Source organism: Zootoca vivipara, chromosome 5 (assembly GCF_965207765.1).
Source record: "Zootoca vivipara chromosome 5, rZooViv2.hap1.1, whole genome shotgun sequence".
Lineage (NCBI taxonomy): Eukaryota > Metazoa > Chordata > Lepidosauria > Squamata > Lacertidae > Zootoca > Zootoca vivipara.
Genome location: NC_142588.1, coordinates 15,970,214 through 15,991,399, shown reverse-complemented (window position 1 = coordinate 15,991,399; position 21,186 = coordinate 15,970,214). Strand labels below are relative to the sequence as shown.

Sequence of the window (21,186 nt, the reverse complement as noted above, 5' to 3'; positions counted from 1 at the left end):
AGTGCCAGGTGAAGAGGTGGGCCCAATTCAAGGCCAGGGAGTGGACCCAAGTGAAGACTCCTGGTGGGTTTTCCCCAAACCTCACCCCGCCTGTGACATCGGTCTTCTCCCTGCCCATGATTGGTCAATTCCACAAGCGGGCAGATTCAAATTCCTGTGGTTGGAGTATGTCTCCCACCAGCCATTAGGGCCTTCACAATGGAGTCGCAGCTGCTGTCCACGGTCAGGTGAGCAGGATACATGCGCACTATTTGAACAATTCACCCAGGTTGCCAAATAGAGTTGCAGCTTTGCTTTCCCCCATCCCCGTTTAAGCAGCTCTGCCTTTAAACAGCTGCCTGGATATACAGAAATTAAATTTAGCAAGTGAGGCTTATCTTGGCATGGGGGTAAGTGTTACAAAGAGCTTAGCTGCAAAGCATCTCTGTGTCTGGGTTGTTGTGAAAAATCGCAGGATCTGGGCTTTGAATAAAATGCGAGAACTGCACCGTCAGACTACCTCTTGGCACATGCCCTAAGCTATTATAGGGGAGAAACAGGCATGGCCTGAGGAGCACAAAAAACTTTGCTTTCCAATCCATCTGGAGCCATGATTAGATAGGTCTTGCACCAGCTATGGCTGGGGATGCCATGCATGTGATTTCAAAACATAACAATCTGCTTAAAGCAGGTCTGTAATTCATCACACAAGATCTTAGTATCAAAATCATTCTCCTCCCCAGATCTGTTTTATTTGAATTTCCGCAGCTTGCTTTTATTATGGCTGGCGGACTTGACTTTGAAGTAGTGTTATGCCTCTCCACTAGGCAATACCCATCACCCTGCTGTGCATTCCAGAAATTCATGCTCAGCAGATGCAGATACCCATTCTACAATTAACCTGACCTTATCACAAATAGGCACTTCTGCTTTTCTGGACAACGTCACGTGAGAAGGCAAAAATCAAACTTAGCTGTCCTAATAAAGCCACAGGAGGCTTTTCACAAGGGGTGTGTATAAAACCTTTCGATGGATTTTAGAAAATATTTCTGCCTTCTACAAAAGCAAATAGCTCAATGCTGTTTGATCCGTTGTTTTAGTAAAGTAGATGCATTTATTGCTTCACACAAGGGGAAAGAGTCCCAAAGAGGTTTACAATAGAAATGAAGTACAAAATTATGAAATTAAACATCCATAAAACAATACAGATATACAAGTGTTTGGCCAAAGTCATCAGAGGTCAGAACACCCACTCCACCCTGCATAACAATATCCAACATAATAGTTGAGCGTCACATGTAGACTTGGCTTAATGGCACATGGTTTCCATTCTGAGCAGAGTTATGTGAATAAGAACATGGGGGGGGAGGAACATGGGACAGGAGGGGGGGAAATAAAAACGTATGAAGAGCCAATGACCCATCTTGTTCCACATCCTGTTCTCATAGCTGCCAACCTTGTTTGTTTGTTTGTTTAGTATTAAATTTCTATACTTCCCTTCATCCGAGGATCACAGGACAGTACAAAATAAAAGGACAATATAAAAACACAAACATACAAAAAAAAAAAAACCCACAAACACACATACCATAAAAACCAACAAAAACAATAACCACCAGATTTTAAAAGGCCATAATTAGCCAAATTTCAAGATACAATTGGATCAGAGATGCCTTTAAGTTCAATGGCAATTTTCACCAGTTATTTAAAATCTCACATTCAAAGTGCATACGGCCGCTTGATAGAAAACACGCTGATAGCTTCATGAATACTTGTGGCAACCCATTATGTTTCTTACCACAGAAGAGTGGTTATGTTCGAAACATTTACATTGATAAACTTTTTAACTTTTCAAAAGTTTCAAATTACTGTTGTTAATTTTTCTTAGAAATAATTTCTGCAAACCTGCTTTGAGGGTTTTGTTTTGTTTTGTTTGTTTTACAATCAAGCGGTGTATACATTTTGTGAAGTAAATAACCGGGCCAACTTTTTATAAATATCTCTGAGAAAAGGGTGAGCTCAGTCGGAATTTAATTAACTGATGTTTGGTGCTCTCTTGAAGTGTTATTCTCAGTTGGGAAGTGTGCTGATACAGAGTGCTAACACCTATGAGACATAGGCTGGATCTAGACACATCAAAAAAACATTTCAGGAAAACGCATTGTAAACCTCACAATGGGAAATCACACTGCCGAAAGACAGAACTCTGTACTGCCATCTGGTGTCACAGTGTTATAATGCATTTAAAACATTATTTTAATTATTTTTTACTAATGTAGCTGAGTCCACAGTGCAGACATCCCCAAGCTTGGCCTTCCAGGTGTTTTGGGACTACAGTTCCCATCATCCCTGACCTCTAGTCCTGTTAGCTAGGGATGATGGGAGTTGTAGTCCCAAAACATCTGGAGGGCCGAGTTTGGGGATGCATGCCACAGTGAAACATTTGCAGGAGCAGACACTGGTGGCAAGACTGGGTGGTATTCAGCTAAGTTTTACTCAGAGGAAATGCACTGAAATGAATGAAATTAACTTAGTCTTGTTACGCCTTTCATTTCGTCGGATCTACTCTGAGTAAGAGTTTTACTTTTGAAGAATCAAAAGTGCGCTCAATCAGGCAGCAACAGCTCTTTGTGTACAACCCCTGAATAGGAGATTTTGCTCTCAAAACACTGATGGATAGTGGCTGGTTTTAGCTTCAACAGGGCGGCTTTCGGCTTTTAAAAAATGTGCATTGATTTGATTACATTTTTCTTGCATTTAGCCTTGTTTTATATTTGAAATATCTGTGCGTCGCCTATTTTATGAGGTGACTAATAAATCTAAATAGCAAACAAACTGCTTTGAGGACCTGACAGTTGAGAAATGGGGCATAAATCTAATAAAGAAATACACAAATGCAGAGAACGTATGCAATCAATACTGCTTCCTGGGTCACATGTTTGCAGCCAACACTGTGTTTATTCTCTGATTTGGGTTATTTGGCTTTACTGAATGTTAGTGTTGCATTTGACCAAATTATATGTTTTTTTAATACTTTTGGGTAGTTTTAAATTCCTTAATTGTACATTGTCCAGAGAACATGGGTTATGGCGGAACTTAACGTAATAAATACAGTTGATGAATAAATTCATTTTGACGGGCATCTTCTGCTGTCTACAGAAACAAACAACCTAACACCATTCACGTTCATATATCCATCCTTTTCTGTCACAAGGCCAAAATACTTTCCACAGATGTAGTTCCTTTGGAAGAGTCCATTACACACACACACACCCTTCCCCTTTCACTCCAGCCTTCAGGGATCTAACAGTTGCCTAATGCTAACCTCATCCATCAGAAATTTAAGAAGCCCTGCCTAGCTGAAGGGCAATTCTATTGAACAATGCTGCCAAATCTTAACAGCACTTTGCTGTTTCGGGTGCTATTTTATCACGCGCCTTGCATGTTCTTTTGACAGAAATTAGACTTTGGTCTGTCCTCCAGATTTGACCATTTTTACCCTTCAGTTCTTCTATCAAGTACGTTAGACATAGATGGTTAATGTTTCTGCCAAATTAGAATATTCATTGTTTTCTTTCTTTCTTTCTTTTGTACCGGCATTTAGAGACCAACTAATTCAGGGTCACTGGCTTCTTTCTTAACACCTTCCGAGCCACTTTCCTTTGGACTCTGTTGCCACAAATCTCCCCTCAAAACTGAGTGAAAGGAGATTAATCAAATTTGACAGCAGTAGTTCTCTTCTGTGCCCCTACAAAAACCAGCAGGGAGAGTGGGGAGGATTGTCCGAAAAATATTGGAGAGAAGTATTTGTTAATTCATTCTGAAGTTATTATGTGATTAACTTTCCCGCTGCAAATGGTGAGATTCAGGAGGTATTTAATTAGGACTGGATCATGCTCTTCATCTCCTGACTAATTGAACGAGATATAGTCTCTGCCTGGCTCCAACTGAAGCCTTAATGCAGCACAATGACCCCTACCTTATTTTGGAATCTTTTTCTCCAGAAGTCTGAGGAGATAAAAGTACCACGGGACACTCCTCCTCTGAATCATAGGAGAGTGGCAAGTCTTTGTTCTTCAATCAGGATGGTCCTGAATTTGGTTCTGGAAGACCTTTCTCACAAGGATAGTGTCAGAGCCTTGTTGTCCTCTGAGCCTGTTTGCAGTGTGTGATACCTAAGTCATGGGGTCATATCAGTTAGCCCAATTTTGCTCATACACTCAATAAGGGCACTACAACCAACATCAACTCTTCGATTAGGAGATATGATAGCCATCTTCAAATACCTAAAAGGCAGTCACATGGAAGATGGAGCATGCTTGTTTTCTCCTGCTCTGGAGGCTAGGAAACAAACCAATGGATTAAAGTTACAAGAAAGGAGATTCCGAATAAACATCAAGAAGAACGTTCTGACAGTAAGAGCTGCTAGACAGTGGAACTGACTCCCTTATAAGGTTGTGGCGTCTCCTTCCTTGGAGGTTTTTAAGCAGCGGTTGGATGGCCACCTGTCCTGGATGCTTTAATTGAGATTCCTGCATTGCAGGGGGTTGGGCTAGAAGACCCTTGGGGGTCCCTTGCAACAGCAGCAGCAGCAACAACAACAACAACTTATTTATACCCCGCCCATCTGGCTGGGTTTCCCCAGCCACTCTGGGCGGCTCCCAACAGAATAATAATAATAATAATAATAATAATAATAATAATAAGTGACCAAACATCAAACATTAAAAACATCCCTAAACAGGACTGCCTTCAGATGTCTTCTTAAAATCAGATAGTTGTTTATCTGCTTGGCATCTGATGGGAGGCCACTACAGAGAGCAGGAGAAGGCCCTCTACCTGGTTCCCTGTAACCTCACTTCTCGCAGTGAGGGAACCACCAGAAGGCCCTCAGAACTGGACCTCAGTGTCCAGGCTGAACGATAGGGGTGGAGACGCTCTTTTAGGTATACTGGGCTGAGAAGCTATGATTCTGCGGTGGGCTATCACCTGGAAGGGTGCTTGTGCCCAGTGACAGGTGTTGAAACCAGTGGCTCAACCTGACTTATATTTGCTCCACACTTTCGAGGTGGGCTTTCCAAGTCTGTGCCCAAGTAACAAAGGGGGCCTGTCGAGGTCGAAGGCCTGGCCAGGTGAGTCTTCCTGTTATATACTCTTGGGCTTCATGAGCTTTACGAGGCATCTGTCCCTCACCTGAGCCTACTCCAGCTGAGGCATCATACACCTACTTCCCAAGCTACCAAGCCCCACCTGGGCTATTTCACTATTCAGGTCAACTTTACAAGGTTTAATTCCATTGCAGAATTTTAAATACCCGTCATCATCCTTGGCTTCACTCAATTTTGTTTATAACACTCTTCCATTTTCTTCTAGTCATGAGGGTGGCGGTGGGGGAGGGGCCTCACAAGTAGAGTAGCCTAGGGCCTCTCTTCATCTAAATCCAGCCCTGTTCGCCCCCTTCTGCACACTTTCCAACTTGTCAGTATCCTTCATAAATTGTGGTGCCCAGAACCAGACACAGTTCTCCATGTGTGGTCTGACCAAGGCAGAATAGAATGCAGCTATTACATCCCTTCTGTTGATGCAGTCAAGAATGGCACTAGCTTTTTCTTTTTCTGCTCCATCACACTGTTGACTCATGTTAGGCTTGTGGTCTACTAAGACCCCTAGTTACCAAGACCTCCTGTTCACACATACTCTGAGTGCCTGTGGTGGGCAGCTGGAACCCGCCATTTTGAATTGCTTGCCGTACTCCCAGAGAGCATTGTGGGCAATCCCAATGGCAGGCGGTTCTCAGCTTCACACTGTGAATCGCATTGTCTGCTGTCGCTGCAATCCTTTGTACACCCCTTTGAGTTATGTTTAATAGATTAAGCCGTATAGAAATTAAATAATCAAATCAATTCCGCAGCACTGCTGCCGCTCGCTGCCGCCACCTGCTGTCAGAAAGCTCACTTATGCAGGAAGAAGCCCACCTGACAACACTTTGTCGGGGGCAAGGCTCACACCTGGTGCCGTCTCTGACAGAGCAACCATGAAGACACAAGCTCCTTTTAAGTTTTAAGCCGCAGCTCTTTCCACTTCCATTAGCTGGCTAGACTGGATTCAAAGACTCTGGTTTTTTTTGTTTGTTTTTTTAAAAAAGCCAAGCTGAATGCAAAAGTGAGGGGAGGGCGAGAGATGGAAGGGGGGGCATATTCTGCCTGTCGCTATTTCATCTCAATAGCATATTAAGGAAACTTGGTGTTTATGTCATGTTGAGAAGTTTATTTATCTGAGCTGTTGATCTGTGTCTCCGACAGATCGCAAGTATGGGCCCATGTAATGTGGCAGTTACTATGGAAACATCTCATTTATTAAGGGGGGGAACCAACAGGGTAACTCATGTAAAAGGCCCAATTAGTGACAGGGGTTGGTGAGACTGCTAAAACGGCCCCCTTTAACCAGGGGTATCAGTGAACGTGGAGCCTCGCATCTGTCAGTTCGTTTCTTAAATGCACACTGTTCAACATCAGCATATGCTGAGTGTACACCAAGCAATGTCTGCATTTCCCGTGGGCTTTTCTCTCTCCTTCAAACGAGACGCATGCACTTCATGGGAGTTTTTATACCTGGTTGCTCAGCTTGGTTCATAATAGCCTGTCTCTATTGCTCAGGGTAAGGGGTGGTTCCATTCCTAATCCGCCCCCCCCCCGTTAGAAGAGTCCAAAAATGTGCTGCCGTAGCGGATCTGCGCTGGCATGGCTTCAGCCTTGTACTAGAGGAAGGTATTGCTGGCAGAAGCCGTAGTCCCTGAAAGAAACCACCAGCATGGGAGGGCGGGAAGTGAGCAAGGCGGAGATATACAGGGGAGGCTCAGTGTTTAGGAGGAATCTTTTGCTACCCCAGTGCACATTATGTCAACGTAAACGTCGGCATAGAAGTACAGTCCAGTTGAAATTCAGGGAAGCCCCCAGACTCATTTTGCATTAGGCCCGGGGCAGCTCAGTCTACGGAACTCTTCACCCATTTGGCCCTTCAACTCATAGAATTCACAATCCTAGAATTGTAGAGTTGAAAGGGACCCTGTGAGTCATCTAGTCCAGCCCCCTGCAATGCAGGAATACGCAGCTGTCCCGTACGAGGATCAAACTCACAACCTCAAGGACTGCCCCTTTCCATATGAACCTACCCGGACCCTGAGATCATCTTCTGAGGCCATCCTATGTGTGCCTCCTCTGAGAACGGGGCCTTCTCTGCAGTGGCTCCCCGTGGAATTCTCTCCCTAGGGAAGTTTGTCTGGCCCCTTCATTATACACCTTTAGGCACAAGGGAAAAACATTCCTTTTTAACCAGGCCTTTGGTTGATTTGATTGACATCCTATCCCTTTTAAAATATGGCTCTTTTTGGAGGGGTTATTGGGTTGTCGTTTTTATTTTTATTATATATTTTGTGGTTTTATATCTTCCTTTTATTCTGTGAACCACCGTGAGACCCCCAGATATAGGGCGGTATGTAAATTCTAACAACAACAACAACAACAACAACAACAACAACAACAACAACACCTTGACATTATCAGCACCACTCTCTAACGTACTGAGCTATTCAAGCTAGCAGGTATTTTTAAAACAGTTTATTTTCAAATCTGACCTACTCCTGCTTTTTTCTTTTTTCTTTTTCCTTTTTTTGTCTTCTAATGCTGCCATCAAAAGTCGTATTTAATCTTCAAAGCTATGATGGTGAGATTTTATCTGTCGTCTATTTGCCATGTTTTTGAACTGCTGCTCGTATCTTATTTTATCCATTTTTTCAGCCGTTTGTATTTTGTGTATCGGAAGCCACCTTGTGAGGGTATTTGCCCTCAAAGGTGCCCTAAGGATGCTTTAATTAATGAAAAATGATAGCATGTTTATAAATTAAATAATTTCAACAATTATTTAATTGATAAAATGAATTAATACTGGTGCTTCAAGTGATCTCATTGTAATAATATCAGTTCTTCCTTATATCTGTGTGACATTTCCTTCTCCCTCTCCTTTTGAAATTAATAATAATAATATCTTTATTAATCATTGGCAAAATCAAATGACATCCTAAGGTTGTCTGGAGCCTCCCCAGGAAAGTTCGCTACTCTTCAGCTGTAACTCCTCAGATCTTTTACCTGAAGAAGAAGCTGGAAATAAATCACTTTAGGTGACATTTGGGGGGCAAGTGTAATTTTCTCCTAAATGTACCCTTCTAGGCAGCATTTTTAGCACTGCATTCAAGAGATTGTCAGGTGATACCTGATATTAGAGTGAATGACGCTTCCTATTGTAAGGGAACCTCACTACTTTTTCTTATCGTATGATCAATATCAAGTCACTGACATCAAAGGGAAACAAGAGGGCATATCCACTTTTGATTCCCCCTTTCTCTGCCAATTCTATAGTCTGACTTCATAGCACCTTCTTCCACATCCACGTCTGTTTGGGAAGACACTATGCAGCTATACAATATTCATCAAATAAATATGTATGTGGGGGTTTATTGCTTAATAGTTGTAAGGTTAATAGTCATGGTGAATGCCTATATTTAATATGTCAATGAGGCTGCATAAATGCCAAGGTGACTAGCTCTAGCATGTATCCATTCTGCCTGTGGATCTACAAATATGATCCCTGCCATAAGTGCTTTCAAACTGAGATCAGTATTGATTCAGGTCCATGGTAAAAGCAGAGGGCTGTGACAGCTTAAAATGACGCACGGCAAGAGATTTTTTTGCCGGAATTTGATGAAAAGTGGTAAATTTACATGTGGCATGACCTGACGTACTAATCCTTAACACTAAGAGCAAGTATAACATCAGGTGATTAGCCAGAGGTGTGCTTTTTTAAATATAGTTTTGTACTTGATGTTGAAAAATCCAAGTCTCCCTTTATGAAATCCACACCATTCATTATGAGGACAGTACCTCCTATGCTTCTGGTTGTTGAGGTGACACTCACTATTTTTATGAAATAACCACATTTTAATCTTACGTTCTCATAGAATTAGTCTGGATTCAAGACGTGGGTTTGTGTGTGTGTGTGTGTGTGTGTGTGTGTGTGTGTGTGTACACAGATGGTCTGGGCAAAGCTTGCTAACGACAAGCAGGCATAGCCAGGGGCGGATCTACACACATGTCTTTTAACGCTAAGAAAGGGTCAAAGAAGGGCTGTGGTAACATGGAGGGATAAATGGCACATTGTTTTTAACGTTCTTAATGTGTTATTAAAATGTCACACCAGAGGGCTCTGCAGAGCAACCAGCAACGTTTCGATGGAAATAAATCAACAACAAAGTAAGGAAAACGATTTAAATTACATGTATGCCCTGTGACATTCTAGAACAAGATATCTAATATCGTTCTAATAACGTTAAACATGTCAGTGGTGTAGATCGAGCCTAGAGCAGTATACTTGCAGGGGTGCGGTGCTTTTTGGGGGGAGGGAGACGCAGGGGTACGTATAACCCTAAACATTTTGTGAATCTAATGGGAGAAGAAGCTAATTTTAAAAAACATGTTAGTTTCTTCTCTAGCACGGTGAATCGTTAGTTCCGTTGCTACCCCCGATGGCAGCCTCATTTCCTTTTTTTTTAAAAAATAATTTTTATTAGTTTTATATAACAACACAAAAAGATAAGACATAAAGAAAAACATTTCTGCCCAACTTCCCCCCTCCCCCCACAAGTCCCCTTCTGCCACAAGTGGATCCTGCGGGTGTTGAGAGTCGAAGGTAGTCCATTTTAAATCTGGGTTTGTCCTCACCCCCCCCCCCCGCCACCAGGAGGCCCCGAGACATAAGGAGAGATTGGGATAGGGAACCCCCCAAACATGTATATCTTCCAGCATAATAGACAAACAAACAAACAATTAAAAATTTCAAATTCTAATATCAAATAATATCCTTAGCGAATTTTTTTTCCTTCTTTCCCTTTTTGACAGCTGTCAAATTTATTTCTTAATGACCTTGCTCGTGGGGTGCCAGCTCCAGGGTCAAGAAGGGGTTAAAAAAGGCTTCTTTCTTTGGAGTTATAAGGTAATCAATTTCCCTTTCGGCTTTGGGATATTTTTGCGCCTCTATAATCCACAGTAGGAAGAGATCGACTTCCGATTTTTTGGAATTTCTTCCTATAGTTCCAATTGGATTTCCAAAGTTCGAATTAAAGATTTCACTTACTTTGTCCAAATCTTTTGTTTCTTGGGAAGAATCTGCCGCTTGCTGGTAGAAGACTTGGGGCTTCGCTTCTTGGAGGTGACAGTGGTGCCCAAAATGGCTCCCGCGACTCCACTCCGCTGGCTCTCGCCTGACTCTACTGAGTCTCCGGGCAGCAGATGAATCGCTGATTAGAGCTCCGCTGGGCTCTAAGCCCCCGGGACGCTCTTCCCGGGGGTTTTGTGGGGAATCGCACGCCCCACGGATTCCCCCCCCTCCGCGATGCCAGAGACCTCGGAGCTCAAGGTCTCTGCGTCCTCTTGCCAGCGCGGCAGACCGGAAGTCTTTTGATGGCAGCCTCATTTCCTGTGATGGTGTTTCTTGAGTCTCAGGCGGAAGCGTTTAATGTGTGAAGTAGGAGTTGGAATCTAGCACAGTGATTGATCAGTTTTGTTGTTACCACCTCCAATGGCGACTTCATTTCCTTTCCCGGTGTAATGCATGTTCTTTGTATTTTTGTCCATTTACTGTATTTATTTTTCCCGATTTGAACTATAAAATAGTGATTTTCTAGAGTCAAAAGGAGAGTACCCCTAAACATTTTTTAAGGGAAAAAAGCACTGCAGGGATGTATGGGGTGTTAGGGGGAGGGGTAGTACGTCTGGTCACGGGGGACATGTCATGCTCTTTCTGGGGCAGTAGTTTGTTCACCTTTGGTCCCCACCCTGCACTCAGCTCTCAACTGTGGCTCCAAGGTAAGCTGTCAGTATGCGACAGCAGCCACACCCTGGGAACAGCTTCGACTGGCTGGGTTCACATATTAGGAAAAGATCTGGGATCAGAGGTGTAGGCTGTATGCTACTTCATAGGTGTAACGGCAGAGTGTGAGAGCGAGGGACAAAAGATATGTGTGTGTGCATCCCTGGAAAGAAGATAGAAGTTCCAACCAGAGAAGAATGGCAGATGAAGTTGATGGACTATGCTGAAATGGCTAAAATGGCCAGAAGAATCAGAAATCAGGAAGACCAACATTATAATAAGGAAGGGAGGAAAATTATAACTTATCTTAAAGACCATTGTAAACAGTCAAAATTGTAAGTAGGGTTGGAATAACACTTGTAGTTTAAGGGTGAATTCTAGACAGAGTGGAAATGTAAAAGATTTGGATCATCATAAAAGATGCAGGAGGAAATGATTAATAATAGGACCCACAAAGGGGAGGGTGGAAGTCCAGGAGATTCCTTGGAATCTTGTTTTTATGTTTTATGTTTGATATATCTTTGTAAAAATTTAATATGAAAGACCAAATAAATAAAGTGTGTGTGTGTAACCTGAATGGCATTAGTCAGTATGCATCATTCCTTTATCCTCTATTTTCATCCAGTACAATGAAAAGGATACCTTTCGGACAGCATTCTTTTAATTTCAAGAAGAGCACAAACTCACCTCTGTTTCCACATCTCCAGAGCAGTACAGCTTTTGTCAGCGAGTCGTACAGTCAGGTCCTGCATTTGTTGTCAGATACATATGTTGCCCTCAGAACCAGATGGTGGGCATGCATATGGCTGTAGCTGTAATGACAAGAAGGGCCTCAAGCCTGCTGCTTTTAAACCTGCCTTGGCAGCAAGAATAGATGCAGCCACGGTCCCACTGCTGCGACAGGCCAATCAGGAGCGTTGGGGGCCGAGGTTTGTGCAATCAGTCAATGATGCCTGCAAATTGCTTTTGTATATAGAAAGCCGTTTGGATGAAAGATCTCTAGGAATGTGAGGTTCTCGCCATTGCTGGTGCTGCCAAAGAAAAGCCAAAGGCATCTCTTGCTCCTCTTCCAGAAGAGGGGGAAAGGGAGGGAACACAGGCGCTTGAGAGAAGTTCCCAAATTGCCTCCCACTTGTAAACTTCCAGATACACTGCCATGGCAAAGTGTGTGGGGCTCGGGAAACCTTGGCAATCACAAGGCATATTTCCCATCTGTTTGCAGCAATATGCCCCAAAACACCAGGTTTCTAAGTGTACGATTTAGCTAGGCTGCAGTGCTTACTGTTCAAGAACTGGATTGTTTTCCTCCTACTTAATGCTGATTTGTAACCTCTCTGCTTTTCTTTCTTTCTCTCTTTCATTCATTCTCTAGTGCTTGCTTGCTTGCTTTTAGGAGCAAACAACCCAAACGACAACATGACCAAATATCTCCTGCTCCCTTGCTTACCTTTGCTGCCCCTAGCAGAGGTTTTCAATGTTTCTGAGTCCAGAACTCCCTTGACCAAACTACATTCTTTCTGCGACGCCCCTGTGAGGCTCAGGAGCCCAGTTATATCACACCCTTGCCTGCAGAGCTGGCAGCCTCTCACCCTTTTTCAAACATCCTCCCTTGGGGAGTGTTCCCTCAGCCTCCTCTCCCCTCCCCTCTCCTTGGGGATCCTCTGGGCAGCCTCTGCTGCTGGCCCTGGTCTCTGAGGTTGCCCCTCACATTGCCCCACAGGATCCTGGGAAGCACCCCCTGGCCAGCCCCAGACACACCAGTGGCCTAGGGAGCTTGTAGTCAGGTCTGCTGCAACAACAGCAGCTGTGGAAGCCTTTGGGAGGCAGAGACATGAGAGGGCATCAAAGGAGGGAAGGAAGGAAAGAGGGACAGAGGCCAGTGTTGCCCGTGGCACCCCTGACCATCATTCAAGGCACCCCAGGGTGCCACAGTCCACTGGTTGAAAACTGCTGCCCTAGCACTTCAGAGGTGGAAAACCTGTGCCCCTTCAGATGTTGTTAGACTACAACTCCTATCATCCCTTGGTGACTGGGGCTGATGAGAGTTGTATTCCAACAAGATCTAAAGGGGCACAGGTTCCCCACTCCTAATTAAAATGGTGCCACTTCCCTCTGTTCCTTCAAATCTCTCCGCATAACCCACTTGCTCCATAAAGCCTTTCCATCATATCTCTCCATAAACCCACTTAGTTCATAACACTATGCAAAGCCGTGCTGACTATTAATTCAACTCCGACTTTGAAAATAAACCACACTCTGACTAAGGGAAGGGGGTTGGATTTCTACATGACCCCACCCCCTGTCCAACGGTTCCTTGGCCTTTGCAAGAAGAAATTGTTTCAGCGAACAAATGTGTAACTGTCAGGTGGCTGTGGCAAATTTCAATCACCCACAGTGCTTTGACAGAAGGAAACGAGGCCTTAATAAATGGGTCAACTAAAAATCCAAAGCAGAGTATGGCTGCACCACATATTTTCTAATTTCAGTATTTATTTGTGGTACAACTTGTGGCAACTGGTAACCAGGGGAAAGTGGCCCCAAATGTGTGCTAAACTGCAGTGATATGGGAGAATACACTTCACTTAGAAGCGCTCTGTAGCTATTGCTACTTAGCCTGTTTGTGAAGCCCTATCTCCTCCAACATTGCTGCAATGGTTTGTCACTGTTCTTGTTGTTCTTTAAGATGATTCATATTTTATCCGTCATACTGATAATGTTCTTGTTTCTAAAACAAGTTACTCTTTCGTGGGAGTTGCTCTCTTCAGGGGAAACATCTAGATTTTTTTTTTTTAAAAAAAAGATTTTTATTGCTTTTAAGCCCATGCGGCCCACCTCAGACCCTAAAAACCAAGTTTTATATATATCACATACACACAACTAAGCAGCTCCATCATGCAACTCAGCCTAAAATCATAGCAATAGTCATATGTTTCTCACTTATCCCCCCCCATAATAAAAATCCTCTGGAGTCTAGACCTATACAGTTGCCTTCCCACTCACTAAATTACACTTGCACAAGATGGGAGAGTGCTGTTGTTGTGTGCCCTGCCCTCTCCGTTGCATCTCAGCCGCTCGCCATGCATTTGAGCTAAAGATCTGCACCAGGGAGCCTCCGCAACTCCAGTTTTAGAACCCTGAACCAATCAGGGTTCCAGATCACGGTCAGCAGGAGTAAGCTCTGTTCTCCTGTTGCAGATGGTCAGGTTGACTATGAAGAAGGATGTGAAGTCCAGACCATTGGGAAGTGACCAAAGGCGGGGCCAAAGAATTATGACCCTGCCCTCTTCCCCTCATGCAGCTGCAATCACACGCGGGGAATGACTGAATATGGCTAGTGGAGAAATCTGATCATTATGCTACTGAATTTACTACCTCTTGTTATTGTGGGCTTTAGCAAGGCTCCACCATTAATGGAGAGAACATTACTGTGAGAACAGGATGCTGGACTTTTGGCCTGACTCAACAACTTTGTTCTTAACAAAGTAAAACCCTTGCTGATTGGTAAGTTGGTCGTTTGTAATGGGCCTTTGAAAGTAGCACATTTGACACAGAAGAAGAAGACTTTGGATTTGATATCCCGTTTTATCACTACCCGAAGGAGTCTCAAAGCAGCTAAGAATCTCCTTTCCCTTCCTCCCCCACAACAAACACTCTGTGAGGTGAGTGGGGCTGAGAGACTTCAGAGAAGTGTGACCAGCCCAAGGTCACCCAGCAGCTGCATGTGGAGGAGCAGTGACGCGAACCCAGTTCCCCAGATTATGAGTCTATCGCTCTTAACCACTATACCACAAAGCCGAAACATGGTCCAGTACCGAGGGCCTTCTGGCAGTTCCCTCATTGTGAGAAGCCAAGTTACAGGGAACCAGGCAGAGGGCCTTCTCGGTAGTGGCGCCCGCCCTGTGGAACGCCCTCCCATCAGATGTCAAAGAGAAAAACAGCTACCAGAATTTTAGAAGACATCTGAAGGCAGCCCTGTTTAGGGATGCTTTTAATGTTTAATCAATTATTTTATTTTTCTGTTGGAAGCCACCCAGAGTGGCTGGGGAAACCCAGCCAGATGGGCGGGGTATAAATAATAAATTATTAGTAGTATTATTATTAGTAGTATTATTATTATCATCATCATCATCATCCAACCCCACCTTGCTGAATGTTTGCATTGTTTGGATATTATTCATTGTCCTTTTACTCCTTTGGCTATTGCTTCTTCCTGCCGCCATTTTCTTCCTTCTCCAATGCCCTCGCAGCCTGCGCTATCATTTAAGCCAATTGGCAGCAGGGACTAATGTGATTTCATTGATATGTTACACATTACATCGTCCGTCCATTTTTGAGGGTCACGACAGCCAATGGGGTCAATGACAATGTGAGAAAACGAGACCAAGGGCTGCAATGAGGCAGGGAAACAAAAACTAAGGGGGATGGCACTGAAACAACTCAAATATGTTTACAGCAAGGGTTGCCAAGCTCCATAAAAAAGAGGCACTCACAAAAATGAAAATAAGTTTTCCTTGCCTCTCTCTTTCCTCCCATTGTTCTGACTGCCCACACTCCCAGTCAAAATTTAGATTGCAAGCTCCTTAGAGCAGAGGCCTATTGTTTGGCCTGTCTAATTCCTTAAAACTTTGTAAATTATTGTGGTGCACAATTTAAATAGATTAGTAATAACAATAGGAACAGTACAGTTCTCCCCTTATGTGTTTTGTGCCCCCACCTTTTATTATTAATGAGACCCGTTTCCTGGAATAAGGATCACAAATGGTCTCTCTATCCAGATCCAAAAGACATGAGTATTCCTTTCTTGCAGGAAGTGAAACACACATTTCTCTATAGTGCATTAAATTTCCAGTTACTGCTAAGTGTTCACCCACACTCTGGCTTGCCTTTCTGCAAGGCTTCAATTATCCTCCCTGATTCAGCCTCAGAGTGTACACTCCTGACTGTCACATGGATTGGCATCAAATTTGCAAGAATTCTTACATGTCCCCAGCTTAGCCAGGCTGTTTCTATGGTTATGACAGGCAGAATATTGCTTTTACTTAATTATGTTTTCTCTTTTTTTTTTCCCTTGGAAAGATGCTTTTCGTAATGCAGCCCCAGAATTAAGATTTCCGCTGCTATGGGCGTTTCACCAATCCCCAGGTTTTCACACCCATTCTGCATTAAACTGGGGCCTATATGCATACCTGCCAGCCTCTGTCCACCCAACCACCAGGATCTACTGACAGCTCTGAGCTGCACACTGAGCAAGCCGCAGAGAACCAGCTTTGACAGGGTGTGATGTGGTCTTTCAGGACTGGGCAATTCTAAGCCACGACACAGACAGAGGAGGCAAATTTTCTATAAGCTGTCCATTGTCCTCACAGCAGAGCTGACAAGGAGAGCAAGATCCACACAGAGACTTCATTGGCTCAACTTTGTATGCTATAGCTTATGCAAGCATTGGCACAGCAGCCCTCAGTTGGGAAGCTTTTAATGTCTGGTGTATCATATGTTCTTTATATTCTGTTGGAAGCCAGCCAGAGTGGCTGAGGCAACCCAGTCAGATGGGTGGGGTACAAGTATTATTATTATTATTATTATTATTATTATTATTATTATTATTATTATTCCAAGGGCAGGGATTCTGACATCCCTCACATATGGTGACAGAGATAACATTTCCCTCCAGCAAGCAGGCTAGAGTTAAGGGAGAGAAAGACTGACTTAGGGCAACCATGATACTGTCAGCCCACTGTCAGCCTGTGGGTATGGCTGAGAAGGCCCATCAGTCCATATCCCCAAACTCATTATGTTGCTGGCACCAGCTATAGGGGGCCCAGGGGCCCAGGCACACACAAAAAAATTGTTATGGGTGCTCAGCATTGACACCTGTCAGCCTCCAGGATCAAAAAAGAAACAAGAAAGTTCGTATTTATGGTTTTATTCAGCAATTGTGGAGCAAGACAATCTAGTCCTGGACGCCATCATTACGTTGCTCACTCTGAGCCCCTCCTTTTCCTTTCCCAACACCCTGTGTCCCTACGGAAAGTCTCAGGAGGCAAACATCGCTGCGTTCTTTGCTCTTGAATCCTAATTGTCCTTGGAGAAGGGGAAATTCCCAGGCTCTCTAAAGATGTGACTGCTACCAGTATCTATTCTCCAACTCCCTCTCCTTCTTCTCCCAATACTTTGTAACTTGGTAGTTCAGTGTCCTGTCATAATTCAACCCTGTCTCTGTCTCTTCTTGCTGCTACTAGAGAATGGGGGGGCGCGATTACACCACGTGCGCCGCTGGGCACTCATAATCTGGGGCCCAAGTCGGCACCCTGCATTATGTGCCTTCCCAGTGGGGAAATAGGGAACCCACTCTTGTTTGCCCCAGACTCTGGATCCTACCTGATGTCTCTTAGCTTAGCTTGCTTTGTTCCACACACTGTCTAAAGAAAGCTTGAAACTCTTTAAGATTTTAACTGATGAGCACAGATATAGTCCAGAAGGTCAGTACTTTCCATGTGGTTTATAAAATTCACAGTAGGAAGTAGGATTGAGGCTGCAGTCATAACTCCACTTACCTGGGAGTAAGACCCATTGAACTCAATCGGACTTACTTCTAAGGAAACGTGGTTAGACTTGCAGCCTTAGTGCCTAGAGGCTGCTTCATCTTATGGGCACACAAAATCAACAAGCGACACTTTGGGGAAAAGAACAGTGATGAGGCCCCCATCGGGATAGCAGCAGTTATACATCAATTAATATGTCATAATGCAGCTTGTACAAAACAAGAAAGAGAAAATTTCATTGTGGAGAAGGGAGGCAAACAGCATCCATAGAAAAAATGCATGCGTTGATGAAGGAAATCAGCTTGATAGTCCATTTTCAACAGATTCCTCCGACATCCATCGCAGGGCATCGATCTCAATACCTGGATAGATAAGTAAGCTGTAAGGAGGACCCCTCAGTCTTTTTCTGGGTGCATTGCAAATATATATATGTCAATTAAATACTTTAAAACTCTCCATTTCTTTGTTAAGCACAGTCTCAGGCATGAGAGTCTGGAAACAGAAGGCAACAGTGCTTAGCAGGGCAAGAAGCCAAGATGAACCCCAAGAATCATATACAATAGTCAGGGCAAAAGGGTTTTAGGGAGACAGAAAATAATTACTCAAATCTGGACTCCAGCCAGGGTGCTTTGGATTTTGCCCCTGCAGGAAAAGAAGAAAACTGGCAGGGCTGAGGACTGCAGAACAAAACAAAACAAAAATCATGGCAGGAAAAAGAAAAAGGAGGCCGCAGAAGGGCTTAAACTAAATAATGAGAACTTTCAAAGAGAATGAAGAACAAGAGGTCACTGAAGGAGACAGTGTAGCAGTCCTCTAAAAGGTGGGAAGAGTAATTTATTTGAGAGAGGGGAAGAGAGGCCGTAACTCAAAGGGAGCCGGAGCCAAGAAATCCAGTGTAAAGTTCAAAAATGACACATTTTGTCAAAGGCAACTCGAAAGAAATATATTTCACTAAGTCGGAACAAAAAACACACACATAGCAACTGACATAAAAATTCACCAGAATATTGGAAGAAAGTGTTGTCACGGCAGGGGAATGTGGACTTTTGACGAGGTTGTCGAGGCAGTAAATAAAGCAAGCCTTGGGTTACGGATAAAGAGGGTGGGCTGAGCAGAAGGAAAGTCGAAACGCCTGAATTGGAAGATGTGATGGAAATGGAAACGAAGAATGTGAGGGGCCTGCACTAAGAGATCCTTTAGTCCATCCAGATGTTAAGGGGGTGCCCAGAAGCAGGGAGTTAAGGGGGACACACACCCGACACACACATGCACACTGTTGGGCCCCGGCATCTGGGATCCAGAAGTACTGCGGCTCTGATCTTAAGAGTTCTATTTAGCCCACAATGACCAACGTTACCCTGTGACAAATGTTCCATCTCGGGAAGTATTTCAGCTTGCCAGGTGGAAAGGCCTCTCCTCTCCTCCCCAACCCATGCACCCCAGACAGGGCCGGCTCTAAGGCAAGGCTGGGTGGCGCAAGGCACCAGGGCGCCGAGCCGCCCGACAACAGCGCTGGGAAACGGGGGGGGGGGGTGCGCCGGAGGGATCTTCTCACCACGGCACCACGGCACCAGATATGCTTAAGATGGACCTGACCCCAGAGCCGCTTTTCCAGACATGGGGCCACACGGGGGAATGAGAAGGGAAAAGCCCCATTGCACAAGTGCACCTTTGCTTTTGCTTTTAAAGATTTTTATTAGATTTCATAACTTTAACCAATTGATTTCAAACTTCAGATTTGGTTATATATTTCTCTTTTAATTTGACTTCCCACCTTCCCTTCCATGCTGTTTATATGCCCATCCTTTTGTGGACTGCATAATGTCACACATTCAATCAAATGCACATTCTTCTATTACATCGCACATTTCATCTAATATGCATTCCTCTATTTCGTGTACAGTCATACCTCGGTTTAAGTATGCCTCGGTTTGAGTATTTTCTGTTTAAGCACTCCGCGGACCCATCTGGAATGGATTAATCCACTTTCCATTACTTTCAATGGGAAAGTTCACTTCAGGTTAAGTACGCTTCAGTTTAAGTACTCCACGGACCGTCTGGAACAGATTAATCCACTTTCCATTACTTTCAATGGGAAAGTTCACTTCAGGTTAAGTACGCTTCAGTTTAAGTACTCCACGGACCATCTGGAATGGATTAATCCACTTTCCATTACTTTCAATAGGAAAGTTCACTTCAGGTTAAGTACGCTTCAGTTTAAGTACTCCACGGACCGTTTGTAACGGATTAATCCACTTTCCATTACTTTCAATGGGAAAGTTCACTTCAGGTTAAGTACGCTTCAGTTTAAGTACTCCACGGACCCATCTGGAACGGATTAATCCACTTTCCATTACTTTCAATGGGAAAGTTCACTTCAGGTTAAGTACGCTTCAGTTTAAGTACTCCACGGACCCATCTGGAACGGATTAATCCACTTTCCATTACTTTCAATGGGAAAGTTCACTTCAGGTTAAGTACGCTTCAGTTTAAGTACTCCACGGACCGTCTGGAACGGATTAATCCACTTTCCATTACTTTCAATGGGAAAGTTCACTTCAGGTTAAGTACGCTTCAGTTTAAGTACTCCACGGACCGTCTGGAACGGATTAATCCACTTTCCATTACTTTCAATGGGAAAGTTTGCTTCAGGTTCAGTACAGACTTCCAGAACCAATTGTGTTTGTAAGCCGAGGTACCACTGTATTATCATTTCTTCCCATCTCTCAATTTCAAATCCTGCCAGCAATTTCATTTCAATCCCCCCAAAAGTTTTCACTCTTCCATAAATTGTCATTGGGCCATTTGGGGAACCATTTGTAAATGGGGGGTCCCTTAAAAGTGCAAGTGGATCTTTGTTTTAAGCCACCCTGGGTTCTCACATGAGGAAGGGTGGCATACAAGAAATTAAAAAAAATGTGGTTTATGTATCTTTCTCCAACCTGGTTAAACACTTTAAATTTTTCTTTCTGCTTTCAGGCACAAAAATGACTTTCTCCCGTGTGTTGAAATTGCTGGTGTAGAAGAAGCAGGCAACCTAGCCTTCCATCCAGACTGTTTGAAAGTCAGCCTGCGTAGCTATTGTCCTCCTTGCAAGGCTCCCATTCACTTCAAGGGGCTTGGGCGGGAATATTTTCCAGTGGGTTGTACATCTCTTACTTGTAAGATCTGATGAAGTGTGCATGCACACGAAAGCTCATACCAAAATTAAAACTTTGTTGGTCTTTCAGGTGCTACTGAAGGATTTTTTTTTATTTTGTAAGATCCTGTTAGGATCCTGCATACTTAGAGATGGCCTGAAACATATTGGTGCCCAAGGCAAAAGAAGAAGGCAGAGAGAAATCTGAATGGTCTTCCCCTGGTGGTAAAAATATAACAACAAACCAAATAATTGACCATTTGCTGCCTTGTAATAGTACCCCCAAATCCCCTGCCTGGGGCGGGCTTCCTTGTGCTGCTTATTGATAGGGCTGGCCTTGAACAGGCTTCTGACAGCTTTGGTGTACACAAACACAAACACAGACACGCACACTCGCCACAAAGGAACCTATCAATTTTCAGCTCAAGATACACACACAGGATCCAGTAAATAAGGATTCGGGGAAAAGAGATGGGCCGCACTTCAATTAATTTTAGCTTTGCATTGCTGGGCTGTGGGGAATTCTAATCAATACAGAGAGCTTTCAGCTTGCTAAACATAAAGCACATTTCATACAAAGCTGAACATTTTTCTCCTTGTCATACA

The 21,186-nt window shown here is 43.8% G+C and overlaps 2 long non-coding RNA genes across 2 annotated transcripts in view; one reads left to right on the top strand and one right to left on the bottom strand.

Moving 5' to 3' along the window:
• LOC148685581 (uncharacterized) overlaps window positions 1-12,037 on the bottom strand; it is a 34,892-nt gene extending 22,855 nt beyond the window's left edge. The window contains exon 1 of the long non-coding RNA XR_015950144.1: window positions 11,587-12,037. This is a non-coding gene — a long non-coding RNA (uncharacterized LOC148685581). The remainder of the gene's footprint in view (window positions 1-11,586) is intronic.
• Window positions 1-20,611, top strand: part of LOC148685580 (uncharacterized) — a 32,198-nt gene extending 11,587 nt beyond the window's left edge. Inside the window, exons 3-4 of the long non-coding RNA XR_015950145.1 lie at window positions 15,976-16,041; window positions 20,421-20,611. This is a non-coding gene — a long non-coding RNA (uncharacterized LOC148685580). The remainder of the gene's footprint in view (window positions 1-15,975; window positions 16,042-20,420) is intronic.
• Window positions 20,612-21,186: the final 575 nt, after the last annotated feature.